This window comes from Diceros bicornis (assembly GCF_020826845.1).
Source record: "Diceros bicornis minor isolate mBicDic1 chromosome 30 unlocalized genomic scaffold, mDicBic1.mat.cur SUPER_30_unloc_2, whole genome shotgun sequence".
NCBI lineage: Eukaryota > Metazoa > Chordata > Mammalia > Perissodactyla > Rhinocerotidae > Diceros > Diceros bicornis.
In genome coordinates this window covers 2,882,696-2,900,962 of record NW_026690900.1, presented here as the reverse complement: position 1 = coordinate 2,900,962, position 18,267 = coordinate 2,882,696, and positions in this window count along the sequence as shown.

Genomic DNA, 18,267 nt, shown 5'->3' with positions numbered 1-18,267 from the left:
CATTCTCCTTTTGTTTATTTTTAACTTTTTTCACCAACAGTGAGAAACTTAACTCCAGTTAGCTACAATATATTTCCTAATGTGTCAACAAGTTTCAGAATTGCTAATCCATACCCTTATGAAAAACAAACTTACAACCTAGAGTACAGTGTTTTTGTACAGTACATTTGTTTTACAGTATCCCATCACAACACTGTCTTCCAATGTAACTTAGCTCAGGACCTTTCATCCCCACCCATTATGTGTGGCTGTGGCTATGTCACATGCTTGTAATACAGTGAGATTCATTTGTCACTGCATTTCATCTGAGTTCCCCACCATCCTGATTGATTTTTAAAATTTGCAAAGTAAAATTCACTCTTTGTAGTGTACAGTTCTGTGGGTTTTGACAACTTTATGGTCATGTATCCACATCCACAGTAGCATACAGAGCTGTTTTTTTCACCCCTCCAAAATTCTCTCATACTGTCCGTTTGTAGTCAACCCCTTCCCCCATTCCATCCCTTGGCAACCACTGATCATTTTTCATCTCTGTAATGCTGACTTTTCTAGAAAGTCATACAAATGAAACCACATACTGTACAGCCTTTTGAATCGGGCTTCCTTCACTTAGAGAAATGCAGCCAAGATTCATCCATGTTCTTGTGTGAATCAAGAGTTTATCCTTTTTATTGCCAAGTAGTATTCTAATGTCCCAATTCACCACAGTTTCTTTCTCCATTCACCTGATGAAGGACATTTAGTTTATTTTCAGCTTGTGGCAATTATGAATAACATGGTTATGAAGATTCACCCAAAGATTTTGTTTAAACATTAGTTTTCAATTTGCTTGAGTAAATCCCTAGGAGTGGGGTATTTGAGTAATATAATAAGTGTATGATTAACTTTATAAGAACCTGCTAAACCGTTATCCAAATGCAACTATCATGTTGCATTCCCAGTTCTAGTTGCTCCTTGTCCTCACCAGGACTTGATATTTGCAATTTTATTTTTTATTTCAGCCACCTAATAGGTGTGCGGAATATTATTGTGGCTTCTGCCTCCTTTTTGAAAGTGAGAGCTGCTAAATATAGAATCCTGTGTTGACTTTTGGGTTTTCTTTCTGCACTTGAAAGATGTCATTTTTTGTTGATTTGTCTCTTTTGTTTTTGATAATATATCATCCATCATTGACATTATTTCTCCCTGTATGTAATGTCTTCTCCTGTATATATGTATTTCCCTGACTGCTTTCAAGATTTTGTTTTCATCTTTGGATTTTAGCAGCTGGACTATCATGTGCCCAGGTATGGTTTTATTTTGTATTTTATTTTCTGGGTTTGCTGACTTCCTTGGATCTAAAATTTTGATTTTCCACCAAATTTTGGAAGTTTTATGCTATTACTTATTGATTTGGTTTCTGCCTCATTTAATTTTTCTGTCTCTCCCCTCTCTGCTGGGGACTGAATCATCTCACATGTAAGGCTTTCTTCATTTTTCTTCAAAATTTTTACATTCTTTTGTTCAGACTGGATAATTTCTATTGCTCTATCTTCATGTTTCTTCTACTGTTTCTTTTTATTTTTAATTTTATTTATTTATTTATTTTCACCCCAAAGCCCCAGTAGATATTTCTATGTCATAGCTGCACATCCTTCTAGTTGCTGTATGTGGGACGCAGCCTCAGCATTGCCAGAGAAGCGGTGCATCGGTGCGCACCCAGGATCTGAACCCGGGGCCGCCAGCAGTGGAATGTGCACACTTAACCACTAAGCCTCTGGGCTGGCCCTCTTCTACTGTTTCTAATCTACATGTAAACTCAAAAGTATTTTTTTTATTTAATCTTCCTATTTGGTTCTTTTTTGTAATATCCATTTCTCTGCTGATTTTCCAGATATGTTCATTCATTATGAGAATATTTTTCATACCACCTTGATCATCTTTATAATAGCTGCTGTCTTATGCTTGTCAACTAATTGCAACACCTTGGGGAGAGTTTCTACTGTCTGCTTTTTGTCATATACGGATAACATTTTCCCATCTCTTCAAATCTGATGATTTTTTAAACTGCGTACTTGATGGCCGGACCCGTGGCTTAGCAGTTAAGTGCGCATGCTCTGCTACTGGTGGCCTGGGTGTGGATCCCGTGCGCACACCGACACATTGCTTCTCTGGCCATGCTGAGGTCACGTCCCACATACAGCAAGTAGAAGGACGTGCAGCTATAACACACAACTATGTACTGGGGCTTTAAGGGAAAAATAAATTAAAAAAAATTAAACTGTGTACTGGAAACCATGAATGATAGTTATAGAGATTCTGTATTCTATTATATTCTTTTGAAGAGTGTTGTTATTTTTGTAGCAGGGAGTTAACTTGGCTGGACTGAAACTCCAATCTTCTCTCCTTTACAGTGAGCATAGCTAAAATCCTCATTCAGTTCTTTCATCTGCCAATTACTGTTTTTACACTAAGCCCTCTGGTGTCTACCCTGCATGTGTGTTGTTCAAAGATCTGCCAATTTGGTGTTTGTGTATTGGAGACTTACATACATATTTTGAGATTTTCCTACGTGTGTCTCCCTCCCTTCCAGAATTTCTCCCTTAACTTTCCAGCTACTCTGTCAGCCCCAAAATACATCCTCTAACATTACAAGTAAGACTGTAGTTTTGCCCCTGTCTGGGCCATGTACAGATTTTGGAATGCTTTGAGGCAAAAGACTCAAGCTTGCAAATATCTCCTGGTGCAATTCCCATCATTTAAGGGAAGACTCCCTCTCAGTTCTGCTTGCTTTCAGAAGACATTTATACATACACACATATACACATTTATCATATGTGTATTACATATAAATACATGATTCTATATAAATACATATAATATTTTATGCAGATTTTATCATTGTTATCTGTGAGAGTGTTAGTTCACCAAGCCACTCCACCATTACTGGAAGCCAGACCTCGGTTTTGTTTCTTTTTTAGATTTTATATAAATGGAATTAAAACATCTATAACATTTTGAATATAATTTCTTTTATACAGCATTTTGTTTGTGATATTCATCTATGCTATTGCATGTAGCTAGTGTTTGTTCATTTGTTGAAAAGAATTAATTTTTTTAAATTGTCATAAAATATGCATAACCTAAAACTGACCCTTTTAACCATTTTTAAGTGTACAGTTCAGTGACATGCAGTACCTTCACATTATTGTGTAGCCATAACCTCCAAACATCCACAGAAATATTTTCACCTTGCACTGAAACTCTGTGCTCATTAAGGAACAACTCCCTGTTATCCCTCCCTCTTGGTCTTGGGAAACACCATTCTCCTTTCTATTCCTATGGATTTGAGTACTCTAAGTACCTTATATGAGTGGAATCATACAGTATTTTTCCTTTTGTGGATGGCTTTATTTCACGTAGCATAAAGTCCTCAAGGTTGGTCCTTGTCATAGCATGTGTCAGAATTTCTTCCTTTTTAAGGGTGAATGGTATTCCATTGTGTGTATACTCCACTTTTTTTTTTTTGTCATTTCATCTGTTGATGTACACCTGGTTTGCTTCCAGCTTCTGGCTATTTTGAATAATGCTGTTAAGAACACGGGTGTACGTTTATGTCTTTATACCTCTGCATTCAACCATTTTGGGTGTAAGCTTATAAACGGTGTTCTGAGATTCATTTTTTCACACGTGGGAGGGTTCCCCACACCTCCAACAAGCAATCCTTGGAGTGCCAGCTAGTCGTCAGATAATTCAACTCAATTTGATGCTGTCAACCCAGAGATACATCAGATTCCACAGGTTGAGGGCTTAGTCCTATAAGACTGCACACCCACCCAACCTCACCTCAACTTCAGATGCCAGTTACAAGCCCAGGCTTTTACCTGTACTTCTGACTGACTGGCTATAAACCACAGGTCTCCACAATCTCCTCATTGGGTATGATTAATTTACTAGAGTGGCTCACAAAACTCAGAGAAACATTTATAAGATCACCAGTTTATTATAAAAGGATATGACTCAAGAACAGCCTGATGGAAGTGGTGCATAGGGAAAGGTATGTGAGAAGGGGCACAGAGCTTTCATACCATAGCCAAGTGCACCACTCTCCAAGCACTCCTTGTCATTGCCAACCTGGAAGCTCTCTCAACCTCCTTCTATTGAAACTTTAATGGAGGCTCTGTCACGTAGGCATGATTAATTATTAACTCAGTTTCCAGCCCCCCTCCCCTCTCTGCAAGATAAGGGGTAGGGCTAAAGTTTCGAAGCTTCTAATCAGGGCTTGTTCTTCCTGGTGACCAACACCCATCCGTCAGCCATCCAGAAGCCCACCCAGAGTTGCCTTAATAGAACAAAAGCTTCTCCTAGTGTTCTTATCAATTAGGAAATTACAAGGAGGTCAGCCCCGTGGCTTAGCATTTAAGTGCACATGCTCCGCTACTGGCAGCACAGGTTCAGATCTCACGCGTGCACCGATGCACCACTTCTCCGGCCATGCTGAGGAGACATCCTACATACAGCAACTAGAAGGATATGCAAGTATGACATACAAGTATCTACTGTGGATTTGGGGAGAAAAAAGGAGGAGGATTGGCAATAGATGTTAGCTCAGGGCCGGGCTTCCTCAGTAAAAAGAGGAGGATTATCACGGATGTTAGCTCAGGGCTGATCTTCCTGAAAAAAAATAAAAAGGAAATTACAAGGGTTTTAGGGTCTCTGTGTCAGGGATGGTGTCAAAGACAAATATTAGAATAAGAGTTGCTCCTAGTGATCTTATCATTTAGGAAATTACAAAGTTTTAGGAGCTCTGTGCCAGGAACTGGATGTAGAGACTGAGAAATGTATTTTCTATTATTTCAGAACCCATAAGTGGAATTGCTAGATCATATGGTGAATTCTATTTTTAATTTTTGAAGGAACTGCCATACTGTTTTTCAGTTTTATGTTCTCACCTTCATTGAACAAGCAGTCTAATTTCTCAACATCCTTGCCAACACTTGTCATTTTCTGATTTTTTGATAGTAACTATGCTAATGGGTGTGAACATGTATCTCATTGTGGTTTTAGTTTGCATTTTCCTGATACTTAGTGATGTTGAACATCTTTTCATGTGTTTACTGGCCATTTTATATCTTGTTTGCAGAAATGTCTATTCAAGTCCTTTGTGCATTTTTAAATTGGGTTTTTTTTTCTTGTTGAGTTATAGGAGTTCTTTATATATGCTAGATATTAATCCCTTATCAGATATGTGATTTGCAAATATTTTCAACCATTCTGTGCATTGCCTTTTTACTCTGTTGCTAGTATCTTGTGATACAGAAAACGTTTCATTTTGATGAAGTCCAATTTGTTATTTTTTTTGCTTCTTATGTCTTTGGTGTCATAGTAAAGAAATCATTGTTGGCAATGGCATTTGGACCCAATGACATGCAGCTTTTACCCTGTGTTTTCTTCTAAGGATTTTATAGCTTCAACTCTAACATTTATATCTTGGATCCATTTTGAGTTACTTTTTGTATATGGTGTAAGGTAAGGGTCCAACATCATTCTACTGCATGTGGGTATCCATTTTTCCAGCACCATTTGTTGAAAAACTTATCCTTTTTCCAATGAATGATCTTTGTACCCTTGTCAAAAATCATTTGACCATATATGCAAAGGTTTATTTCAGGTCTCTCTATAATATTTCATTAGTATATTGCATGTACTTATGCCTGTACTGCACTGTTTTGATTACTTTGTAGTAAGTTTTGAAATCAGGAAGTGTGTGTTCTCTAACTTTGTTCTTCTTTTTCTAGATTGTTATGGCTATTCAGGGTCCTTTGAGAGTCCATATGAATTTTAGGATAGATTTTTCTAATTTTGCAAAAAAATCATTGGAATTTTTACCTCCATGAGTAAGTTGATTCTTAAGTGTTTTACTCCTTTTGATGCTATTGTAAATAAAAATGTAAAGTTTTTAAATTACTTTTTCAGATCACTTGTTATTAAAATGTATAGAGGAACAACTAATTTTTTCAGGTTAATTTTGTGTGCCACTACTCTGCATAATTTATTAGTTCTAAAATTTTTTTGTGTAAGTTTTAGGGGTTTCAACATATAAGATATTATGTGTAAACAAATATAATATTACTTCTTCCTTTCCAATTTGAATGCTATTTCTTTCTTTTTCTTATCTAATTGCTTTGGCTAGAACTTCTAATACCATGTTGAATAGAAGTGGTGAAAGTGAGCCTTCTTGCCTTTCTCCTGATCTTAGATAGAAAGAGTTCAGTCTTTCACCCTTGAATACGATGTTCTCTGTGGATTTCTGTACATGGCTTTTATTATGTTGAAGTAGCTGCCTTTTACTCTGAGGGTTTTTAGTGTTTTTAACATGAAAGCATGTTTAGTTTTGTCAAATGCCTTTTCTACATCCATTGAGATGATCAATTTTTTCCTTCATTCTGTTAATGTGGTTAATTACATGGATTCATTTTCATATATTGAAACATCCTTGTATTCCAGGAATAAATCCCACTTCAAAATGATGTATAATCCTTTTACTATGCTGCTGAATTTGTTTTGTTACTATTTTATTGAGGATTTCTGTATCAATATTCATGAAAGGTATTGACCTGTAGTCTTCCTTTCTCTTAGTGTCTTTGGCTTAGATATCAGGGTAGTAGTAACCCCATAGGATGACTTTAGAAGTATTCTCTCCTCTTCAACTTTTTGAAAGAGTTTGAAAAGAATTGGTGTTAGTTAATTAAAAAAAAGTCTTTGGGCCTAGGAATAAATTCAACATAAAATAAATACAAATAAATATTTTTTTAAAATGTGAAAAAGATTTTTCCTAAAAAAATTAAAAATTAAGCAAGTACATCATTTATCACTTTATTTCTAAAAATTGTTTTTAACCTAATAGTAAGCATGAACAAATTGTTAGAATTAAAATGACTCAAGTGTTAATTTTCTTCATTGCAAATTTTCTGACATAAGTATATGATGCCATCATGTATGACATCTTTTATGAAAAATTGGTCATTTTTGTAGTATTGAGAATATTATGAATTTTCCCAGTGACCTCTGACAATACTCTGTTATGTAAAGTTATCTTTTCAACATCTATGTCTTATCATCATCTTTAACAAATTAACAAACTCTGTCAGGTGCTAATTAATCAACTACTTGTCATATGATTCAGGTTCTCCGCCATCAACTTCTCTAACCATCAGTAAATTCTACAACTTCTGCAAGACTAAAAATTTTACCTTATATTGTATTCATCTCGTGTGGTTTAAAATATCCAAATACCATTGATAAACTGACCCTGCCCAAACAAAAGCATGGTGAATTGTGAAAGACGGTCTCTGTTAAATGGGGAGGGATTTCAGGTTGAACTTAATTTTATAATTGGTCAATTTATTACAGTGTATTGTTCTGTTATGTATTTCACTACTTTTTTTAAAAAAAGTGATAGTTGAGGGCACTTAGATAATAAAAAGTTGAGAAAATAAGGAACTGATACACACTATAAGCTTCAAATATTTTCAAGCGTAAGAAGCAGTAGGAACTAAAACTAAGAAATGGCAGAACCAATAGAAATAAGATGATAAAATTTCAACACTGAATCTATAATAACATCTCAATGGCTATCGTTGTGGTGCCAAGAAGATGGTGAAATCAAAGCATTCGTAAAGATGATAATAAACAGACTGCAAAGAAAAAAGACTGAAATTTTTTTTGTTTGTGTGTATCAGGAAGATCAGCCCTGAGCTAATATCCGTGCTAATCCTCCTCTTTTTGCTGAGGAAGACTGGCTCTGAGCTAAGATCTATTGCCAATCTTCCTCCTTTTTATCCTCAAATCCCCAATACATAGTTGTATGTTATATTTACACATCCTTCTAATTGCTGTATGTGGGACGTGGCCTCAGCATGGCCGGAGAAGCGGTGGAGCCGTGTGCGCCCGGGATCCGAAGCCGGGCTGCAAGTAGCGGACCGCACGCACTTAACCACTAAGCCACGGGGCTGGCCCAAGACTGAAATCTTTAAAGAGAGAATTTTTACAGCGATATTACAGATAGATAACAGGGAAGAGAGTTGGAGTGAGAGACTATATGTTTCTTAAATTACTTCCACTGTAGAGAACAAAAAACCAATTTGCTGAAATCTTTATTCCCCTTTATGAACCTATCTTTACCTGCAAAATCTGAGCACTGAATCAATGTCACATTCCTCCTTTTCCATCCCTGTGTAACAGAGCAATTAAGCTCATCTGAAACCTCAACTGCCCAGCCTGTGAAATAAGGCTGGCCATCTATTCTCACAGAGGAGCCAACTGGGGGTAGGAATTTTGGTTCTGAATTCAGCTAAACATCTTCAAAGTATTGTATCTGGCCTTCCTTATCTAGGGCTATCAATGAAGGGCTGGTTGGCTTTCATAGAAGACCAATTCACAGTCAGCTCAAACATTTTCTGTTGAGCTCTCTAAAGAAGGCTGTGGGGCTTGTCAGTAAGACTTGATTTCTATACGGGTTATAATTTTATTTTATTCAGAGATTTATAAAGAAATTTACATGGTAAATATTACTTATTATCAAGAAAAAAGGTGGTCTATTCTCTGATCATTTAAGCAAAATCCTCCTCTCTGGGCCCAGCCATGGACAAAGCCCAGATTCAATCTCCAAGTGTCTGCCAGGCACTCTGTGGTCCATGTGAAGCCCTCAAGTTGGCATCCTGTTTCCTTGTGTCTTGTGCTGGTACTTAATCTTCCATCTCTTCAGAGTACAACTAGACAGAAGCTCAAAGGACTTGACATTGGAGAAATGTACTTTTCATTATCTTTAGACTTCTACACTTTTTCAAAAGACTTTCAGCATTTCCAGTAATTGTGCAGCAATTTACCCAACACTAAGGTTCTCACTAATAAAAATTAAAATAAATAAATTTTGAAAAGGAAAAAAGTGATCTTTGCAGATTTGTACAAAACCTATATAATGGGTACATCCTTATAAAGGGAGGAAAGATAACAAATTTAACTATTTTGGTTAGTTAACACATTAAGTAATATACTTTATATATTAGCATTTTTGAGATTATTTGTATTTAAACATTCTGCTTCAAACCCCTAAATCATTGTTTGTAGTAGAGTCTGCCATCTGCTTTGGCTGAACAATTATATACAGTAAGTCAGCCAAAATTCTTCCGTTCCTGTATAATCTTATATGTGGGTGGTAATGGTTAGTTCCTATAGATTATTTGAACACGTGCATATCACAAAATACAAGTGACCATTAAAATTAAAGTGTTCATCAAATAGAAGATTATCTGATTCCCATAAAAAGAAAACATTACTGTCACATTAAGAATAAAACTGTCAAAAAGGAAGCCAAGATACACTCAAGTCAAGCTTTTGCTCAAAAGTTAATTGTCTCATCTTTGAAACTTTATCAGGTTTACTATGTAAGCAAGATATTTTCAGAGCCTAGAATATAGAAAGTGCTTATTGGTATGTTAACAATGTGATCATTTATTTTGTAAATGTTTGTTAATATTACAGATGGAATTCACTTTCTACTATATTCATATTTTCAAGATCTGCTAAATCTTAAGGCCCATTACTTCCAAGGTGGGAAACCTCTAGACATCTAAAAAATATGAATCCTACAGAAGCATAGAAATTCTCTATTCATCAGGTTCTAAATTCTAAAATATTCTAAGCTTTTGGAAGAAACAAATGACATTCCAAAGTGACAGTAAGGCTGCATGTGCGATACATGATCTTATAGAAAGAGAATTCCAGATTTTAAAAAGCAGAGACTGTGCACAAAAATAAAGTACATTTTGACGTCTGGAAGGAGATTTCAAGAAATAAGGGACTCTCAGAACATGTGGTAAATAACTTACCAAGGGCTCTCTAAAGGAGAACATATTGTGGAAAAAAGAGCTTCACATGCAGAGAGCTAAAATGGCATCTCTGGAGTCCTCCCGATGAAACAGACACTGAATTACTTTTTCCTAAAATTTAAAATGTGTCATATCCTCCAAACAAATACCAACTCCCTGCCCTGTGGCTTACCTGGGCATGATGTGTTGGAATCATTTTTCTATTCATTGGCTGTTAAACTTGATGGGCACCAGAAGCACATGGAGGTCTTGTTGAAACCCAGATTGCCAAGCCCCACTCCAGAATTTCCAGTTCAGCAGGTCTGCAGCAGCACCTGACAATTTGCATTTCTTCCCAGATCCCAGGTGATGCTGATGCTGCTGGTCCAGGGATGCCACTTTGAGAACCACAGCCTAACTTACACCCTATATATGGTTACCAAATCCATTATTTCATCCCTTGGCTGCTACTTTTCCTTTATCACATCAGCTCCTTAGCTCAGAATCTCCTCACCAAGCAATGGGAATACTTGGAGAGTTTAACAGCTGGTCCTTCTTTCTGGCTCAGTTCTCCCTCTTCCTCTCAAAACTACAGTCTCTTGCCAGGTAATTTTTCTTAAACATCAGTTCATCATAGATCTTCTTTGCTCAAAATCTCATGGCTCTTATGCTGAACACAAGACATTTTAAATTCTCTACTTGGCTCATAAGGTCTGTAATAGCCCGCAGAATGTGGACACCCTGTTCCCTACCCTGCCTGTTATAAAGGAGTATGTGAAGATTACATAAGATACAGTCAGTTCTCGTTATGCACAGTGTGACATTCTACAAAGTCACTGTGAACATTGAATCAGTGAATATGACCCACTGCTCCTACAGGAAATGCAGGGTTAGGTTCCTGCAAACTTTAGTCACATTTTCTTCAACTGATCAATACATAACCTTTTTCTTTGTGTGTTTCTCTTTAAAGTCACCTTATTTAATATATATTGTTGATATATTAACATTGAACTTAGACTAACAGCACTGTACCTCGTGTCTGAAGGAAGCTTGTCGAACACAAATACTTTCTCTGTAAAGGCAAGTCACAGCCTTTTGCCCTGAGGAACACCAGGCAGCATTGCAGCACTGCACATGGGGGACATATTAAACGGCCGAGTCACCAACACAAGGCGCAAAAAGATAACAGATGAGGCACTAAATAGACTGCAAGAAGGACATTTGTTTACAGCATGGGTTGAAACAAGAGGGCAGAGCGTCACCTTGTTCCCCGCAGCTGGGAACGTGCACTTTGAGTGAATCAAATTTTTCACCACTTTGCGCTTATCTGCAAATGGACATGAAAGGCCTGTGAGTGTTGATTTGGGGGCTGCCAGTACATTTGGGCTAGTAGGCGAGTGTGCAGACACGGAATCCACAAATAATGAGGATCAACTATATTATGAAAACATCTTTTCAAAACCAGAGTATTGTTAAGATATAAGAGCAATAATGGTAACACAACAGCTAACATGTTAATGCCTACTAAGTGCCAGGAGCTCTTCTAAATACATAAGTTAATGCATTTAAATCTCACTAAAACCCTATGAGACAGGAGTTCTCAGTAGCCCCATTTTATAAGATGAGGAAACTAAAGCTCAGAGACTAAATACTTTGCACAGCTTCTCCAGTTAAAAACGGAATAACTGGGATTGGTGCCGAGACAAACAGGTCCAAATCCCACAGCCTCAACCACTATGGTAGGGACGTGAGCGAATTTTCTACCACTCCCCAAAATGCCCCTTCTGCTCCAGCCAGTGTGGTCTCCCACATACTTATTCACTCATCAAACATTTTCTGAGTGCCCCCAAGGTGTCAGGTACTGTGTTCAGACACTGGAGAGACAAATAGAATGTCAACGCAAATAACTCATAAAAAATCTATAATTCCAACTTGGGGTGAGTTTACTATGAGCCAATCTTTGAGGACCATATAGCCCAGGAGAGTCCTTTCACAAGGACATGGCGCATTCCAAAGAAGTGGGGTGTACAGCGTGGTTATATACCATCAAAGATCATGGACCACATGTGATTGCAATGTCCCTTTTACAATAGCCACAACCTTGACCTGTCAGCACCTCCATTGATGGACACAGTGGGTATCAGGTCTGCTGTCTCCATGGGCGTAGCTGTTGTCTTCAGTTGGGTGGTCACAGGATGAGCGCAGCAATCAAATTCTAGCCTAGGGAGAAATGATTATACTTAAGGAAATGCCAATGTGGGGGAAGTTGCATTTACACCTTAAGGGCATTGCTTTTGTCTTTGGGACATGTTAATTTCTTAGAGCTGATATACAATGGATGAACAGAGGCTACAGGCCCCTTTTGGGGGGGAAAAAAAAAACAGTGTCAGGCCCAATTACTTTTACACCAAATGGCTTCCTCATATGTTCCAATGTATCCTATTGCTGGCCATTTATTTCTCAAGAAGAAGGATCGTCTCAGCTTTAAGGAGCTCACTGTCAATGAGACATGAATAAAACAACACTTATGGAAAAGTAGATAAGTACAGGGTCCCAGAGTGGGGACATCAAAATGGGTCTCTAGATGGAGACCTCTCAGGAAAAGTCTCCAACAGAAAGGAACATTTGACATGAGTTTAGATTAAGAAATAGGAATTAAGTTGATTAAAAAACGGGGTAGGAGGACAGAAGAAGCACATATAAAAAGACAGATACAGAATATGCTAAATCTTTCAGAAAATGGGTGGTATTTTTAAGGCTGGAGCAAAGTAAACATGTAGGACAGAGTGGGTGATGAGGGTAAAGATGAGGACAACAAGGGAAAGCCTGCGTGTCCAGCTCAGGAGTCTGAATGCTCTCTAGGCTACTCTGAACAATCATTGAAGGAGTCAAAGCAGATATCAGATTTAAGCAAATTTGGATTCTAGAATGTAACTCTGGAGGCATGGTGGAGGAAAGATTAGAAGAAATTATGACTGGAAGTAAAGGGACCTGTTGGGAGACTAGGCAGCGATCCAGATAAGATAGGCCTTGACTCAGGCGTGGGGTCTGCAGGTGGAGGAGGCCAGGAGATGGGACGCAGTGCTGGGCTTCTGCAGGAGGAAACTGAGCTGCCTCTCAGTCACGGGAAGACTATGCCTGTCATGGCCTCCCCACCCCAATGCCCAAATGCCATGTTTCTTTCCACTTCTGTACCTTTCCTCTCTTCCCCCATCTGAAATCCTCACTCTTTCTTCCCTCCACCTGCCCAAAAGTGGTCCCTTTGAGGACTTGATCTAGTCCATCTCTCCTAAGCAGCTGTCTTTAATTACAATTTCTCAATAACATTGCCATTTTTATTAGGTTCTGTAATTCAACATACACTAAATACCTTGGCAGAATCAAGTTACATCTTGCAAACCATGTCATGTATGTGGAGAAGCTTGGAACGTTATAATTCTTTGTATTTCCTTCAATACCTACCACAAATGCCTTGCACATATAGGTCAATGGATATCCAGTAAAGTTGAGTAAAGTAGAGGCACATTTTATAAGCTAAGAACTTTTATGAGCTCAGTTATTCCTTTAGATCAGCTGCTTAAACCATTTGTTTTTCTCCACAGGTCAACAGTGTTGCCCAGCACAAATGAATTTTACACCTTCTCAATCTCAATAGAACAAAGATGGAATTTCATTCCCCCTGCAAGCCTTACTGCCTCAGAGAAAAGGAAAAACAACACGTGACATCTAATTCTTTCTTCACATTCTCATCTCAAATTGCAACTGATTTCCAAATGCTAACTGGTTTTCATTGTTAAAACTGACAGAAAAAATTTCCCATTCTGGCTTTGTTTCTTTCTTTTTTTGTGTGAGGAAGATCAGCCCTGAGGTAACTTTCGATGCCAATCCTCCTCTTTTTGCTGAGGAAGTTTAGCCCTGGTCTAACAACTGTGCCCATCTTCCTCTACTTTATATGGGATGCCGCCACAACATGGCTTGACAAGCGATGTGTCTGTGCGCGCCTGGGATCTGAACCTGTGACCCTGAGGCCACCGCACTGGAGTGCGTTCACTTAACCGCTGCACCATGGGGCTGGCCCCTCTCTTTATTTCTAAAGCTGAAATGTCTAAATCTTTCACTGGGCTAATTGGAGTTTCCATAAAATGAAAACGTGCATTCCAGAAAAATCCTTAACTTTCCAGAATAATCCTTAATATATTATGATAAACACCTTTGTAAAACGTCACTGATTTTCAATGTCAGTGCCTCCACAAGGGTGTCTTTGCATTATCTCGCCTCCCAACCACGTGTCACTTTGCTCCTCCCCAGGCTCATGGGGTCAAGGTGTTTACTGAGCACTAAGAATGATCAGAGTCTGAGGGAGACCTCAAGGATGACTAAGCCATATTTTCTGACCCCAACCATCTCTTTAAATGTCTCCTTTAACCTCTGTTTTTCTCACTCTGGTTTCTACTTTAGTTGTTTACTTGTCTTTTGAATTGTTGTTTTGTGGTTTATAATTACCATGTCAATTCATGTTACTTTTTGCCTTAGAGTTTAGAAAGAACTTACATTAAACAATGTTTTTTCCCAGCTCGTTGATGTGTCTAACTTCCAACGCAATTCAAGGGGTTTCTTGTTTTTACGTCTCCATCATTATTCCTTCAGAATTATGATTCTGAAGGAATCATAATCACCCCACACTTTTGATCTGACCAATGCTGCTTTACCCTTTGAACTTTTCTATGCCAAGACTCACATGAGGAATCCCTCGAACACCATCAGCTAGGTGACCCCACATTCTTAACATCTGTTTTCTTGATTTGTTCCTAAATAAGCATGTTTCTGAAACTAATAATAAATTGTACCAAGTGGTCGTTTCATAAAAAACACTATCACAGATACCTTAAAGAGAACAAATGGAAAAGAATGTTCAATTCCTCAGATAACTTTACAATCAAATGAGGCATTGAGGGGACTTGGGGGCACAGATCAAAGCAAAATCCTAAGAGAAGTGTTTTCAGTCCATTTCAAATGAGGTTAAAACTGGAATGAGATAGTATTTTAACAGTTATCTGAAATCATAAACATTTTTCTGACCTTTGAAAATTTATTTGCGTATAAACTGTGCAACGTGTAGGGTAAGAGAGTGTTGATATTGTTCAATTTCTTTTTATTTTTCAACACTTTGTAATAGATGTGGCTATTCACAATTAATAAATATCATATTGTGGAGAGACCCAACTTACAACTGTCTGATATTATCAATTCTTACACAAAGTTCGAGTTTTTAAGATCAAATTTCATTTTACTTACCTTTCATCTAGTAGATTTATATCAGAAAGTTGTCTAATTTTAGGAAAATACTTCAAAACACAAATTTTATGTGTAATTACAAAAGCAAAAAATGAGTTAAAAACTGGATGGTAACCAGTTTTGCTACCATATATTAATATTTAACATGGGAGCAAACTATTTTAGAGAATATAATTGATTTTTGCCTATTTGTATATTGTAGAATGTTAAAGCATTTACAGTCTTAATAATAATTTCAAATACCAGAGAATAAAAATCAGAAGTATAAGTTTTATGAAATTTTTTTTATTTTTTTATTTTTTTATTTTTTAAAGATTTTATTTATTTATTTTTCCACCAAAGCCCCAATAGATAGTTGTCTGTCATAAGTACACGTCCTTCTAGTTGCTCTACGTGGGACACGGCCTCAGCACGGCAGGAGAAGCAGTGCGTCAGTGCGATCCCGGGATCCGTACCTGGCCCGCCATCAGCAGAGCGTGCGCACTTAACCACTAAGTCATGGGGCCGGCCTGAAATGGTTTTTTAAACATAGCAGATTTCAGAGCATATTACTTGAAAATAAAACAATCAGTTAGTGAGGTTTAAGCAATGTGTTTTTGTTTTAAAATTGCTCATTCCATGGGAGCATCAATAAAAGCCCTCCAGGAGTGGCTGACACTCTTTCCTTCTGCCTGATCACCAGCTGTATTTTCTTTAAGAATCAGACTCTCGGGCAACACCATAGCCCTCAACTCCGTTTAGTTGAGAAAAGGTTTTATAAGTCCTGTGTTTTATCTAGGGGTATGGAGCTCCCAGACTTATTAACTACAGGGAGAGAGTAAGAGTCAGAACACATTCAATAAACTCCAGTGTGTTCAGGTGAGGGGACAGGTGCCTGAACTCACATCTGAAGAAGAATTTAAAGGATGCTTTCTGACTCTGCTTCGTGCCGCTGACTAAGCAGTCTTGGACATCCCCGTTACATCCACGGAATAATACAGGCAGCCTTGATGGAGCAGAAGTCCTCCTATGTCCATCATTTGTGCAGAGCAAACTGGCTTAAGACCTCTCATTTCCTGCTGCAGTGGTAATTTACAGAGATACGGAACTGTCATCTAGTGAATAAGAAGAAAACAGCAAGGTGTTTGACACGAAAAGTGACATTCTGAGTTTTTTCAAAAAGAACAGTGAAGAACTAAAGTTGGTAAAGTTGACACAAAGTTGACACGATGTGGCTCCCGAAAGTTATAGTAAACCTGAATAATGTGTAGGTGAACTAATCAGTTGCTCTCTATGCCTCTAAAACATGTCTTTACATCTGACTCATAAATAGTACAGGTTAAATATAATAGAATATCTTTGGAAATAACTACTAATCTCATCTCATCCAATGCTGTTTGCAGGAGCCGGTATTAAATAGCCAGATGGTGAGTACCCATGTTGAAGCACATTTTTTATCACAATGAAGAGAATATGAGGCATAAGCCAAACGGACTGATGTTCAGATATTCCCTCTTACCCTTGATCAATTTTGTAAATATGTTTTTCTTTATCAAATATGAATTATAACAGTTACATTAAAGGATTACTGTAAGAATTGCATAAGGTAATACAGTAAAGGAACCGGTGCACAGTAGATTGATAGTTAATTCTCCTTCCCTGTCTGTCTTCTAAGAAACATACAGAAATAATCGAAGAAGAGAAACTGTGTATAAAGTAAACTTATGACAAAAAGTCAATGGCTCCTGAAGTAAGGGACATCATTGTTGTGTGCTTAACCTCAACTGCCTCCAAATACTGTTAACTCTCAATTAATTTTACGTGTTTTCTGTCTTCCAGACACTTCACTGGCTACAAGGAAAGGAGAAGGTGTGAAATTTAAATTGATTTCACCCTTGAATGGTCTAGCTGTAACATCAGGTGTTTTAAATCACCTAGTTTTTCAGGTTTCCTGCTTATTACTGTATATTTTACCATGTTTCACAGCCCGAGAAATTTAGAAAATCATTATAATTTTACACACATGAATATATATCTTGATTACAGCTGGACTCTTAATATATAGAGCAATGTTGTACATATTTTGTCCTCGTGGATAGTACAGAATACTTTTGTTCAGGTTTTCTTTGGCATTATCATTTATAATGAAGAACTCAGTAATATATGACCTGGAGATAAGGGTTTAGAAAAATCTAACATACTATCCTAGTCATTCCTCAAAAAAAAATAAAATAAATAAAAAGCTATAAAAATAATGAGAGGCTATTTTGATGGCACTATTTTTCTTAATTATTTCCAACTTTATTTCCCTTTACCTCTTTTTAATCTTCCTCCGTCTTATTTGCTATTGGCTAATCATCTCACAGTAATTAAACCACATTCAGCTGAGTCCCCCATGCCTCTTCAAGTGCCCCAGCCTGATGTAGGTCTCAGCTCTGAAAAAAAGAAGTTGGAAAACCTGTTTTGTGGTCCTATTCTTAAGAATATCTTTACTGTTACAATAATAGCTATATTTTTGAAAGGCACCACTGGATTACAAAATGAAGTACTCGACCAATGTTGTATCCTCATTTTCCCTCCAGGGGGAGCACAACTTTCATGGGTAATGCAGGGCTGCTGTTTTATTGTTTTTTCCTTTCAAAACATTTTATTACTTGTAAAACATAATAGGGTTAATAGTGATATATGAGTAACAATATAAACTTACAGACAGCAAAAAGATACTATTTTAGAGACATAATTTTATATACTGTAACAAACAGTAATACTTACATAATGTAATATCTTGATTGATCATAAATTTTTTCCTGGCTCATTTTAATGCTAATTCATTTATTAGATTACCAAAAATATACTTTTATGATCTTTATATTCAATCAATATAATTGAAGGGACATCAGTTGTTCTTGGTACGTGAAAGGTCACAAAAAATTTTTGATAATTTATAAGTTTGAGAAGGATCTTTCTACTTTTTATAAGAGAATTCATTTAATATTTGGGAAAGTTCTCAAAAATCATCAAATTCTTTAATTTTACAGAAAGGAATACTACGTTCCAGAGAGCCTAAGTACGTTGTCACACACTAACCAGAAACAGACCTGGGCCTAGAACTCAGGTCTGAGTCACTTGACTTCTACTGGACCAC